The following is a 14,789-nucleotide window of genomic DNA, read 5'->3' as shown; positions in this document are numbered from 1 at the left end:
AACTAGCAAACTATTTCTTTGGTTGGAATATGCAGATCAGAAATCGAGTTTTTGGCATCGGAATACCGTTCCAGTGCTGTACCGACTGAGCTATCGGGCCTCTTATATAAATTTTCCCTCCAATGTAACACCAGTTCCAACGTGTTATATAAGAAAGTTCTCGAATAACAGTCATTTGTGTCGTGACAAATGGTTTAGTGGTATAAACCTGCACTAATTTCGTAGAAGATAAAGGCATTTACTTTTGTTTTAAACAATCACTTTTGTCTTCTTTACACATCATACTTATACTTAAAATAATATTACACTAGAGTCTTGGCAACAAAAACAGTTTCCAATAAAACAAGATTCAGTGCATAGCAAGCTAAAAAGATTATAAAAATACCAGAGAGGGAAAAGAATATTGATCATTTCATTTGAGGGCACTGGAGCGAATAACTTAACTATGGCGGTGATTGACGGTCTAACTGTGTGATAAAAGACCATTTTAGACATCATTATAAAAAGAAATCGCGAAATGCATCAGTATATATACTATTTATTACTTAAAGGTAAACAACTCTACCTAGTCAGAGTTTCTGACGGGCTCTACTCTCAGACCTTCCATTTTTAATCATGAACCGAATCTTTAGTTAGTATTATGATAAAACCACGGGAGGACTCTAGAAGGGCCCGTCAGAACACGTAGCTTTACTTACTGGTAAATGAACGGGTTCTAGGCGAAAATATATATATACCGTCTAAAATGTTTTTTTCATTACAATTCACAATAATCAGTATGTGCCGGTGTAATGAAGTATTTCGACCCCCATAGAATAATGACCCCCCCCCCCCCGGTCATTATTCTATAGAAAAAGTGACACCCGGTCATAGCATTATGACCTCCAGATCATAGTACTATGACTCCCCGACGTGAAGTAAACTGAACCTCACGAAGAATATTGACTCCCATAAAAAAACGACCCCGGTCATTTGGTCAAATTTAGTGATAACTCATGTATCTAAGGCCTAATTGCTGCATTTTATGACCCCACTCGGGGGAGGGGGCATATAGATTTGCCCTTGTCCGTCCGTCCGTCCTTCCGTTTGACCATTAGCCCCAGATACCATCACTTGACACAGAAATCAGAGCATTCCGCAACGGGGAAAGGGATTCTATTTCTAGACGCTGTATCTTGGTGTATACATTTTTTTCAGGAAAATAAACAATTCACAATACGTTCACAAAAACACACCAGTGTCAAATCCCTGAAAAACTTCGGTATGAAGTAATTTTTCAGAAGAAAACTGCACAAGAAACTGCTAGCATAGAACTTAGTATTAATAGAAGTTGAAATACTTAGCAGTGGCAGTAAAGTACGGTAGCGGCAAAATAGAAAGTAGTAGTAGTAGTAGTAGTAGTAGTAGTAGTAGTAGTAGTAGTAGTAGTGGCAGTGGTAGTGGCAGTTGCAGTAGCAGCAGCAGCAGAGGAATAAGTGACAGCAACAACAGCAGCAGGAGAATAAGAGGTAAATGTACAAGACGTATTAGAGGAATCAGGTATAGTAGTATCAGTAGTAGCAGTTGTAGTAGTAGTAGTAGTAGAAGAAGAAGAAGTACATGTAGTAATAGCAAAAGAAGTAGCGGCACCAGTAGTAGTAGTACAATCAAACATGTTAACTATTGGCAATGGAGCGTATTAGAGTTGTAGATCTAGTAAAATTGTCCGTTAGGTTTGGTGGGGGGTCACTTTTAATAGATATTATCGTCGAAGTCTTTTTAGGAGCCGGTGTTTTACACGGGAAAGAGTAACTTTTTTTGAATAGAATAATGTCCGGGAATCGATATTGTATGAGAGTTCGAATGTAGTAATTTCGGCAGTGAGTATTTTACATGGAAGGAGTCACTTTTTCTATAGAATAATAACCGGGGTCGTTATTCTATGAGATTCGAAGGGAGTCATCTTTAGGGAGTCAGTATTTTACTTGGAGGGGTCAGTTTTTCTATAGAATAATGACCGGGGGTCGTTATTCTATAGAGTTTTCAAAGGGAGTCAGTTTTTTATAAGGGGAGTCAATATTTTACAGGAAAGGAGTCACATTTTCTATAGAATAATGACCGGGGGTGGGGGTCGTTATTCTATGGGGGTCGAAATACTTCATTACACCGGAACCCTGTGATTTTAAACACAGAGAGCATATTGCACAGAAATTGTCTTGTGCAATGTATTGAATTTTGCTGTTATCTCAGTCAACATACAATAAACTCTGCATGACTGAAAATGATAGGTAATTTCATTTCCTATGTGTATATTTTTAAGAACATTCTAATCATTACTGAAATATACCATAAATGCCATAAAACATGTTTTAAAGACAGTGTTATGTAGAGCTGTATAATGTCGGATCATGAAGCAATTCACTTAGGCTTGAAATATTATGTTACTTTTATTTATAATCCTTTCAAATTCGTTCAGAACCAGTACTAAGATGTCATCATAATTTTGCAGAAAAAAATAGATCATTTCGTGTAGATAATCCTGTCGCCTAAGACATAAATACATGCACACAGTCTTGAAAATGACTACTCTGGATAAAGCAAATACTTTTTATGGCGAAGTGGTTAAAGCAGTTGGCGACATAACTAGAACTATGTTTGGACGTACCGGAAAATATATCCTAAAGTAACAAAATACTTAATGAAAATAATTATTTTGGAAAGAATAACAACGTTTGCATAGTAAACCTAAGATTCCATCAGCAGGCCTGGCCTTGACTCTGGTGAAATGGGCTACTAGAACCCTTATGTTGTATGTAACCTTATAGTTTACGTTATAAGCACAAAGTTGTGTACCTACAGATTTTACATTGGATTCAAGCAGTAAGAGCAGGATCATTGCAGTAATTTCTGTTGACTATAAGGTTACCCGTAAATGCAAAAGGAATCAAACTCAACATAATTGACTGTAACTCGTGTATAGTTTTAGCAGGTTTCATATAAACTCAGCCTGTAAATTATATGTGAATGTTTAGATTTAATTGGACTCTATGTAAATACACCACTTTCTAAGACCTGTTTATGCTACACAGTGGTATTATTTAAAAACAAGCCCGTCCGCTTAGCTCAGTAGGGAAAGTGTTGGTCTACGGATCGAGGGGTCGTAAGTTCGATCCCCAGGCCGGGCGTATGTTCTCCATGACGGTTTGATAAAAGACATTTTGTCTGAAATCACTCGTCCTCCACCTCTGATTCATGTGGGGAAGTTGGCAGTTACTTACGTAGAACAGGTTTGTACTGGTACAGGAACACTGTATAGGTTAACTGCCCGCCGTTACATGACTGAAATACCGTTGAAAAACGGCGTTAAACCCAAAACAAACAAACAAATTATTTAAAAACAACATGTCACTAAGATATAAACAATAAAATGTTGAAATATGTTTTAAAAAATAAGAAAAATATAAAGAAAAATATAAAGTTCGTTTAATGAATGACACATTCAGGAGGTCAAAATTCAGATGAAAATATAGAATAAAAAGTTCCCCCGCTCGCTACATCTTTCCGAATACAAAATGTAACTTTTAATGAAATTGGATTCAGCCACACCGAGTTTGTTTATATTTTATTTGGTTGTGTTCTATACTTCCAGGATGATCTTCTGATGTATTTATCTTAAAGTAATGCTGCTGTTGCGCATACAACTATTGAGAACTTTGATACCTGATATCAAACTGACTTCTATATTATTTCAACCAGCCCGGTATCTTTCATTTATAAATGTAAAAACGCGTTTGAATTGCATTGACTATTACTCAAAAGTAGTACGACTTAATTTACTTTTGAAGTTATGGTCGTTATGACCGTGAAAAGCAAATACTAAAATCAGAAACATTTTATTTGCGTTTTGTGTGAACTATACCGGTGACATTCATCTGTTAATGCCGTTAAAATAGTTAAAACAGGTAGTTATTGCTTTAAATCATGGAAACGATTTAAAGTAATGGCAATATATATGCTTCACACGTAACACGTGTTTTCACTCGGGAACAAGAAAGTAGATTGTACTAGTGGCGAAAGGTTGGTGCTTTTTCCTGATTCCAGGCTTTTCTTAGACTTATATTTCAACCAAAACAATATTTTTGCACATACACGAATAACTTACTGTAGCTAACTTATCTTGTACATCAGTTTTCTTGTTATGTTATCTGATTCCGGACTGTGAAATGCGATCTGTTTGAATATGAGAGAATTGCTTTCAAAACACCTGGGAATTGTTAAAGAAAGGTAAGTTTGCTTTCTATGTCCCAGGTTTCATGTTGTGACTAAAAGAAGGACGAAGGGATGGGCTAGCGGACGGACAATCAGAGAAAATAAAATAATGTGCATGGGCTGTTTATTGAATTGAACTTTTTATTTATCACACTATCCACCTTTTTCTTCATAGTGCGTAATCTCGAATTGAACATATATATATATATATATATATATATTCATAGTGCGTATATATATATATATATATTAAATTGAAGAAAAAATAATTTGTGCATTTTCAGTTCTCGTAGGACCCCACTTTCATGTACTTTTAACTATTTTTTACTATAGCAACCGAAATGTTTGCTGTAGCAACAAAATAAAAAGGACATGCGTAGTTTCCATATTGTCCTGTATTCATTACAAAATTTGGTGAGAAAATATCTTGTACTTTTCAAGGTGTCGCAGGGTCCCAATTTGACGAAGTGACAGACGGACGGAGCTGGCGGAGGTGTCCATAAGTCCAATCCGGTGAAACATCATAAGGAGATTGAAAACCCGAAATTTTGTGACAAATTGAACAAAAATGCAGTCTCTCGTTTTTGCTATGGTACCAGTCTACCAACAGCTGACTCAAACAGAATGGATGCAGTGGTATAGTTGTAAAACTATGCCCGCCAGGGGTCGGTTGTAAGTCTGAGCGAGGTCTAGTAAGAGGCAAGAGCAACAGTTAAGGGAACGTGTAAGATGTAAATGATAACATAATTATTCACGTTATAACATTCACAGAATCCCGCGAGATGTTTACGCTGCTGTAGTATAACACGCATATAAAGCTAAAGGTCAAATGTTTTTGCTTCGGTTCGGTTGAAAAAAGTGTAAACGAGGCATCAGCCGATTGGGTAAATATGTGTTCCCTAGGATCATAAAAATATCTTTAAAATCTTGAAATGTATTTGATTTCTGTGCTATTTGAAGTATATTATATCTGCCTAGCTATATATTTGGGTTTAGAAAAGTAAGTAATAGCGGGATTTTCATCACTTAACTCCATGCACAACTGAAGGCAGTTGTATTTAAATGGAAATAGAAAGAAAATGGAAAGGTTATGCCCATAGAAATAAGGTATTTTTGTGTCTCTGAAATCTTGTTTGACAGAGGAATTGAAACATCACGGGTCGACGAACGTTTGAAGGGGGCTTTACAGAGTAATTTTCTTCCAGTTTATGCTTATGGGAAAATCAATGGCTGAGTCTGACCTAAATTAAGCCTTTCGTAATAGGGCGGCCGCTATACGTTACTTTAGCCATGAAATGATGTCTTAACAGCTCGAGATCACCTTGTTGATACATGTTTACTATCCCGTTAAAACACCCCTTGAAAATGACAAAATATATCATAGTATTGCCATTTGGATAAGAAATCAGTTATATTCCTTTCACTTTGCTGAATTCAAATATCGGTGACCTTACTTTCATAACTTAAATTTAGCCTTAAAACCGGACGGAACCGGTCGATTTTAACGAGCACAAACTAATGATAATCTTCCCCCATTTATCCAGTCATTCTATACATAGAGCGTGACGTCACACATTCCGTCTAACCTCTATACTAGGAACTGATAACTAGCCGATTTTGGATAATTGTACATACACTAAAACATAGTCCCGCGGAGGACGGTAAATGTTCAGAATCTACTTATTTTTTGCATGTTATTACAAGAAATATGCGTAATTGTGATTACTTAAACTTTTTAAACCGTTATCGTTCTCTGACTCGTGTCATAGAATTATTTTTTGACAAAAAGGAAAATCTACTTTCACTTTCCTATACTATAGTATTGCAACGCAATTATGGTATATTCAATTTTGATCTGGAGACTTAGATACCATAAGATCAATGTCCTAAACGTCTAAATGATGCACAAATAGAGTGCTTAAGTCATGTCATCAAGAAGGAATACTGTGTGGCCTGATATACCAGCTGGCACCCCATGTCAATGTACATGTATATCATAATTCATATTCTGTTCAAAATGTTAATAACCAAACACTTACTCAAAGTTTACATATTGCAATTCTGATAGTCTAGTCCTTCCCTTGGTGCACCACTGACAGACAAAAGAGAGAATAATTTCTCTGCTATTACTAACTGGAAATGCTAAAAAGTACTTGTTGTTAACGTATGAATCATGGACAATGTAATACTGACAGAATTTCAGTTTTCAACATCACTATCGTGAGTGAAAAACAACCACCTTTGTAAATTCCAGTTTTATTTGTACATATATTAAAGTTCATACACATTATTTTGCAGTCTATTTTTTTTATTAATTAACAGGCCTTTTAAACATGGGGAACATATCAAACAAATACACTTAGGTAAACATATAAAATCCTAAAGTCTGTTCCATTCCAAAGGTTTACCCCAACTTTGGTGTCATATGACAAAACTACGACACTTACCAGCAAAGTAAACATGGTTTGATAAACTAAAAAAAAGTCAACCTGGAGAAATTTAACGATTTTTTCTGCTTTGCCAAATATCCAAATAAATGACAAATTTATATTTTCAACGGCAGTCTCCCATTGTAATTTCTTGTCGCCATTGGAGTTTGCTCTCTAAATTTAAGTATAACGGGAAAATTCACGTGAATTTAATCGGGAGCGACTCAAAACTCATTTCGTTTACAATTCCCTACATGTAAATGCATTGAGTGAACTGAAATTTTGTGTTTAAAAATATGTTATTTAGATTTAACAAAAATGTAAATTGACTCACTTTTAACCTATCAAAAGTGTAAACACTCCAAAAATCTTCCAAGTCCTCTGTAGCTCTATCCAGTCCTCAGTGAATCAATTGTAAACAAACAAGCTCTTTTACACATCGATGAAATTCAGGCATCAATCGCACCATGCCCTTGAAACGAAGACTTGTTCAATTTAACATCATTTCCAAACGCATGGTTCAAAGATAACCTGTATTTTAGCATCCTTACTGAAGTATTAACAGTCCGCCACATATTCAATTTCTTTCACAATTTTCAGTTTTCAAAACACAATATTCGCCATATCGAGTCCCGGTTGTGTAATGCTTCTTTTTCTCCGAAAGAAACTTATGACGTATAAGATAAATGACGTAGTATTGCTGGCAATATGCAGATTTATTCGAGGCGCACTAGGGAAGAATTACACAGGTGTAGATACACAATCAGCCGATAGAAGATAGACATCTTGACGTACATTACGCTAGAATTAAACTTTACTTTTTGAAATATATGTTTAAAAAATGCTTAATTGCTTATCATTTCATCAACCTATCTGTTTTTTTAAATATAATTTTGCTGTTTAGGCCTATATGAAAGCATTTTTTTTTAAACCTGTGACTTACTCTTGATCCGAAGGCTGCTAATTTAGATTTCTTTAAAAGCGAAATCGGATCGCAAACACATTCTCTTTGTTTATTAAATTATTATTATCATCATTATTATTATAATTATTATGTCAGATTTATATTTGACTCAGAGAGAAGTCATAGAGCGTAGAATATTGTTATTTATAACCGCCGATTTCAGTTATGAAATATATCCCCGAACTATCATTTTATCAACTTTTATTGTCCACCGGAGCAACGATGTCCAGAAACAGATCTAAACATTCAAATACTATTTTCAAATCATTCATGAATAATTAACGGTAATGTGAGCTGAAACTTTTTTCCGTTAAAGTTTTACTTTAGTCTTACATTATTCTTGAAACTGCCAGTCAGGGTTTTTAACAAAGGTTTGATATTTTCACTTTGTTCATGTTCATTATTTTTATATATCGTACATTTCTGTCGTCGCAAGTGTTACGTCACTTCAGTTTTCTGCTGGATTAAACGAGCACAGATTAATTATTGTCTCTGGCACAAAGTCTTGTTGATAAAGTCCACGGAGACCGATTAATAATTCTTTTTTTTTCGGCCTGTGCTCACACGTGTTTCATAATTGGCACGTGACGAGGCGCGCGATCGAAGAAAATATAATAGAATGTCCAAAATGATAAGCAGAAAGTGTAACATAGGCGTAGAAGCAGCAGGACCTGAAGGACAACCACAAATATAGTGTACAGCATGTATTTTGTTTGCGCCCCCCCCCCCCCCGCCACCACTCCCCGTCGTTCCCCGCACTTATAATTTAAAAAAACAAGAGGTTTTTCCATAGAAGTAACAGAAAAGTCCATTTGAGAGAGCATTTACATAAGAATTTGATGCAACGCAAATAGTCCAAAGATTTTAAAATCATACTGATCTAATGTAATGAACTTTGAGAGAGAGAGAGCTTTAACATAACTATGCATACCAAACCTGAACCTGAAAAAAAATAGAATGCTTTATAGCTGACGAAGGTTTTCATATATACGCCGAAACCTAAACCGAAATAAAAGCATGCACGTCGGGGGCCTAAATCGGGCTGAAGATGATTAAAAAGGACAGTTTTGCTCATGCAAAATGTATGTCAAATAATCATACAGGCTTTTTGCCGTGCAGTTCCCGGGAATTAATATCTCTATGTATATGTACTTGTTATGTGTTTTATGTTATCCGTTCCTAATTTTGGCGGGAAAACTGCACGTGTTTATATTGCGCTCCTCCGGTTCATTAGCATAAAATTTCATGTTGCCGTCATGGTTTTTTATCAACAGAAACGATTCTGATTTTATTATAGAACGTAATCTTGAATTATTCTGTAAGTTTACCAAATGAAAATGTGCGATTCTGAGCGTGAATGAATTTCGTTTCTGTACGACGGTGACTATATGTTTATGAAAATTTTCTTGTGGAAATATTAATATTTTGATTATGCGTTAAACTTCAAAAAGGACGTCAAGTTGAATCACAAAAAGACTTTTCACTTATCCTGGCGGACAAAAAATTATTTGCCAGCAGAACAATGTTTAATATATCCCTGTACATCTCGTAGTCTTACAAGCTCATATACTCTCCGTTTTTGAGGACAAACATGTGCAAGATACGGATCGAAATGGATATGATTAACCAATGTTGCTATTAAATGTTATTTTAATAATAACAATACAAAACGTTAAATTGTTACCTTTGAAAAAGAGGTTATGGTCCGTTCTACATTTTTTATCCACAGTGGTGACTAAAGGATTTTACATGCAACATAATTATGGAGTCTTAAAGAAAAAATATTTTTAAGTTATTATTTTTCTGTATGTTTTCCGAATACTCACTGGTCAGAGCTTAAAATTTGGTGTTTCAGTGGAACATTTACATAAACTGATATTTCTTTGTTAGATCTGGGTCCTAAATATAACTTAAAAATACAGAAATATTAACAAGATTATTTAGGAAAACCCAATATTTGTAATTCTAAACGGTCACGATGGTTTTTGTATGTATGAATTTATTTTAACGCAAATATTTCGAGTTGTAGATATCTAACCCTTTTTTGTTTAAAATAGTTTTTTTTCCTTGACCTGTCCGTTCAAATTCAGTAATGCTACGTGTTGAAAGGGAATATCCTGACGGACTCCGAAGTTTAGTTTTCACTTTTATTAATTAAATCCATAAAGATACTTCCGAGAGGTAATATCTATTTAGGTGACATCCACTGAAGTCAAGTTATATATAATTTTCTTTCAACGACAGAAAACATGATATAAGGAAAATGCCCATGTGTTACTAAAATATCGAGACGTTCGCACGCACATTTGTTTTTCTTTTTAGAATGTCCTTGTTCTTTTGTATTTGTTTCTTTCTATTTTCTTATTTATTTATTTATTTATTTTCATGTTGAGGTGGCCTGACCTGAATTTCCCCAAGAATTAACATATTATGATAACAAAAACAGTCTTTTCAAATATTAACTCGGGCGTTTTAATTTTGAGTTGACCCCTAGTTTATTGCGCTACGGGCGCCGCCATATTGGAAAGTCGGCGTAACGTCATATAGCATTACGGTCTATGGGGAAAAAAGAAAAATCCAAGATTATATCTTTAAAATACACTTTATTGAAAAAATGAAAAAAAGGTCTAGAGATATTGATGTATGGTATATAAATATGGTTTTTTGGACGATTTTACCGATACTGAAAATTCAGAAACGAGGTAAACGCAATAGGTGGAACAGACTTTAAGCACAGACAACTTCAATACAATATAATTATTAATGGAAGTATTTGCTGATCAATAGTAAAAAAGGGCTAAGTCATGAATACTGACTGGCAAGCCATTCAATAAGTAATAGTTATAGTATGTGTGAGAGTGTGTTACCAGGATATATCAGAGCTAGGGGTACATCGAGGGTATTTTTCTCTGCATATATCGTCGAGGCCGGTAGGCCGAGACAGATATGTGAAGAGAAAAATAACGAGATGTACCCCTAGCTCTGATATATCCTGGTAACACACGAGCACTACATATTATAAGTGCTTTATCGCATAGTTTATCATTAAAATTTATATATTATTTTCATTTAAATTTGTTTATTATTATTTTTACTATTTTGATTCCCTTTCTGCGCCTCGCTGACTGAAACACTAAAACTTCTGTTTTAGAAAATGTGTTCCCCAAATAAAAGTACCCAACAAATTTCTGCATTGGTTTTAAATCTTTGCATTTCATTGGCCAGACATATTGTAAAACTTGTTGTTTTGTTTGTAAAAAAAATCAAAGAAAAAGAAACATTTGAGAAATCTCAGAATTTCATATATTTCATGTATTTCTGAATTTGGCAATAACTGTCAAGGAGAAATATTCTAGTTTATCTATTCTTTTACTTTATAAATGTAGGTGTTTGTGACAATTCTTTCTCTGTGAACTGTAAATTGGAGCTAAAATCATCTTTTCTTTGAAAGGAAAAAATTATACTCCCTTGATAGGACCTCAATAGAGAAAAAGTGTTCCGATATATATCGGAACAGTTTTACTGTGCTGATATATATCGGAACACTTTTTTTCTTACGAAACTCCATAGAGATTTCCGTGTTGATATATATCGCAACAGTTTTGTAAGATATCAGCACAGTTTTGTAGTAATAATGTGTGTTACTATGTATAACATGCTGCAAAGATCAAAGGAAAATTGCCGCACTATGCGATAAGTGGTATATAACATGACTTTAGACATTAATATTAACTATTATTCTCAAATATTAGACATGTCTTAAAACACAAACTATGGACCAGATATTTATGTAAGAAGTCATGCAATATTACTAATGATTATTAATGTTATTACTGGTACACATATTAAAACATTTTATCAAATCAGTAAGAGGTAAAAGGGTAATACACTCATAACTTAAATGAAAATAATAACTAAAATGTTAACAATGTGTATATATATACAGTCAATAAAAGATGTTTAAAATGTTTCTAGATTCTGTTCAATGTTTTAATTTGATAGTATTTCACACAAAAATTCTATTTCCCAGGCTAGTTGTAAACTATTTGGTTCATTCTTCTCTCAGAAAGTAGGTTTAATTTCCAATATTTGACCAAAGATTCTCTCCATCTTTTTTACATCTTCCAACCAAAACTTTTAGTAAATATTATGTCAACCATACCATTTAAAACACAAAGCAATATGTTTAAATCAAGTCCCTTTCTTCTGAAATGGATTTTATTCATAATTTATTCAGATACAAAAATAAGAATGTCACTTAGTTTCAAAAGATTCCATTATTTCTATCACTACACCTTTCTGACAGTTCATGCAGCAGATTAAGAAATATGCAAGGATTTTTTATATTGACCTTTACAAATATGTAATGTAATATACTGTTACTAGTATCTTGGTCAGTATTCATCTAGTCATTTTTTACTAAATAAAACAAAAATGTCCTAGTTTGTATTACCTATTGACCTGCAGTTATAAAACATGGGACATGCCTGTTTCTCAGTTGAAAAAATGTAAATGTTACATTAGTATATACCTACCATTTCATGTATCTAAACTGTAACATTATATCAATGTTAATAGGATATTGTATTCAACAACAAAATTTACAACAATAAATTAAAGCATCAGTCTCATAAGTTTTCCATGGCAAAATGCTTGAAACACTTTCTTAATGTGCTGTGTTATGAAAAATATCATAAGATCAAATGTACATACATGAAGAATTGAAGATGTATGTGTTAAAATTTGGAAGTATAAATTGACATAATTGAAGGTAATAAAGTGGACAAGTGCCAGGTCAGGATTCGAACCTGAGACCTCCCCATGACATTGTACTTCTATGTCTGGGGTGCTCTAACCGACTGAGCTACCTGTCACTGACTGTCCTCACCGGGAAATAAATTCTGAGATTTATTACAATTTTGAAGCAAGCTGAGAAATATTTATTGAATAAGATTTTTACTATTCCGATATCATATAAACTCGTACTAATTATCAACTGTTTATTCAAATTTGTATAGAAAAAATATCAATTAACAAAACAAGAATACAATACAAGAAAACAAAGTGTGCATCTGGTAATTAGCCTTTTGAGTCTGGACCATTTCTGACTAGACTGTACATTTAGCCTTACTGGACTACATCGAACTGATACTTTGGAAATTAGTCCTGCAAAAAATAAAAAAAAAATGTATGATTGACATTATTTCAATTTATAGTTATACTGAATTCGAAAATGGTACGTTCAATACTTTTGTACATTCGTACAATGAATGATGTACATGTACAGCTCAGTAGCGTAGATCTACGGATCGTTAGTTCGATCCTCGGGCGGGGCTAATGTTCTTAGCGGCTATTTGATAAACAATATTTGTGTTTGAAAATATTTGTTCTCCACCCCCGATTCATGTGGAGAAGTTTGCAGTTACTTGTAGAGAACAGGTTTGTACTGGTGCAGAAATCAGGAACACTGGTTAGGTTAACTCCCCGGCGTAACATGACTGAAATACTGTTGAAAAACGGCTTTAAACCCGAAACAAACAATCAAAAAGCTGTACAGAAATATACATGTACAAAATTTATTTGCAAGTAAACAAGCTAAACGATGCCGCTTTCATGTATGAATCGATTTGCACAACTGCAGATAACTTAAATTCATCATTTCAAATGATACTAAAAATGGATACACTAGAATTAATCATACTCTGGAAACAACAATGGTGAATATTCAACTAAAAATGCAAAGCACACTTTCACTTCCTTGTTTACGACTCCATGTTGAAAATAGTTCTTACCCATAATGCCCCGAGCGAAAGTACACAGGTCAGTGCGACAGTATGAAAGCGCTACCGTAGTGTACACAATGTTTATCCAGTATGTCTGTTTATCCGAACAGATCCAAACTGGAATTACTTTTATTTCTACACTCAGTTAAGTTGTTTATTTCAATGCTTCATTAAATCCATGCCTGTTGAAATAAGCGATTAAAGCACGGTATAAAATAAGACAAGCTAATTCATTTGACCTACATGATCTATTTAAAAAGGCTACAAGGTAATTCACTATTCGTACTTTAAAAACTATTTGGCACAATGCAAGAGAATCCGGTTTATATATATTCTGTATCTAGTCAGTATATAGAGCAAGAAACACGTCCGATATACTAAGGACTCGTCTTTAAAAATAGTGTCCTCTCACATGTGCTGGAATGGGTATTTTGAAAAAGTTGCAATTTGAATAAACTAAGAGAGCGTTCAAGGCACTTAACCCTTACTCAGCTATATTTCTATAATAAACTTGTCCATCTGTCAATTTGGCCAGTACCATTAAGTGTTAAAAGGGGTGCATACCAAAACGATACTGACTGAATGGCGAACAGTGCAGATCATGATCAGACTGCACGGATGTGCAGGCTGATCTTGGTCTGCACTGGTCGCAAAGGCAAAATCACTTGCCGTCAGCAGGCTAAAGGTTAATACATGAACTGTGTGAAGTATTTCACGTGAGGTCCGCACCCAAGTAAATATACTAAGGTAAGCACAGCAGGAGTTTGCACATACAATCCAAAAACAAGATTTCAAGATTTATTAAACAAATGCATAAGTCTCGCAATAACGGGAAACTATATAGAGACATATATGAACCAAATGCCTATGAGAAAACATATGAATTCCATTTACAAAATAATATATTAAGGTATCCGATCCACAAATAAGCAAGTTCTATATAACAGTGCTGTTAACATTTAGCCTGTTGGCGGTGAATGATTTTGCCTTTGCGGCCAGTGCAGACCAAAGTCAGCCTGCTCTGTTTGCTACCTTGTAAGTAAATTTCAGTGAACACCCCTTCAAATAATAAATGGTACAGCCTAAAAAATTGAATAATAATCCAGCTCAATTTTAGCAGGCTAAAGGTTGAAATATTCAAAAATGATGCCTGTGAGCTAATATAGTTTAGTATCATTTGAAAGTGTATTATCTACTGAAAAAGAAGTATGAATTATTTGACAAAATATATTACAGAATTTTTATTTTATTTTATTTTTTTAACTTTATAATCTTCAATGATACTTCAACAGAAATGCAGTTATTACAGTGTAAGATTTATCATTTCGCAGTCAAAAATATAACTCTTGCATGTTATGTATGGTC

The 14,789-nt window shown here is 34.1% G+C and overlaps 1 long non-coding RNA gene across 1 annotated transcript; it reads right to left on the bottom strand.

Moving 5' to 3' along the window:
- Positions 1 to 12,589: 12,589 nt before the first annotated feature.
- Positions 12,590 to 13,714, bottom strand: LOC123555325 (uncharacterized). The gene is made up of 2 exons (XR_006687235.2): positions 13,343 to 13,714; positions 12,590 to 12,807 (listed from the first exon to the last, which is right to left on the bottom strand). It is a non-coding gene; the product is annotated as an uncharacterized LOC123555325 (long non-coding RNA).
- Positions 13,715 to 14,789: the final 1,075 nt, after the last annotated feature.

Source organism: Mercenaria mercenaria, chromosome 7, assembly GCF_021730395.1.
Source record: "Mercenaria mercenaria strain notata chromosome 7, MADL_Memer_1, whole genome shotgun sequence".
NCBI classification, from domain to species: domain Eukaryota; kingdom Metazoa; phylum Mollusca; class Bivalvia; order Venerida; family Veneridae; genus Mercenaria; species Mercenaria mercenaria.
This window is presented reverse-complemented; position numbering and strand designations above follow the sequence as displayed.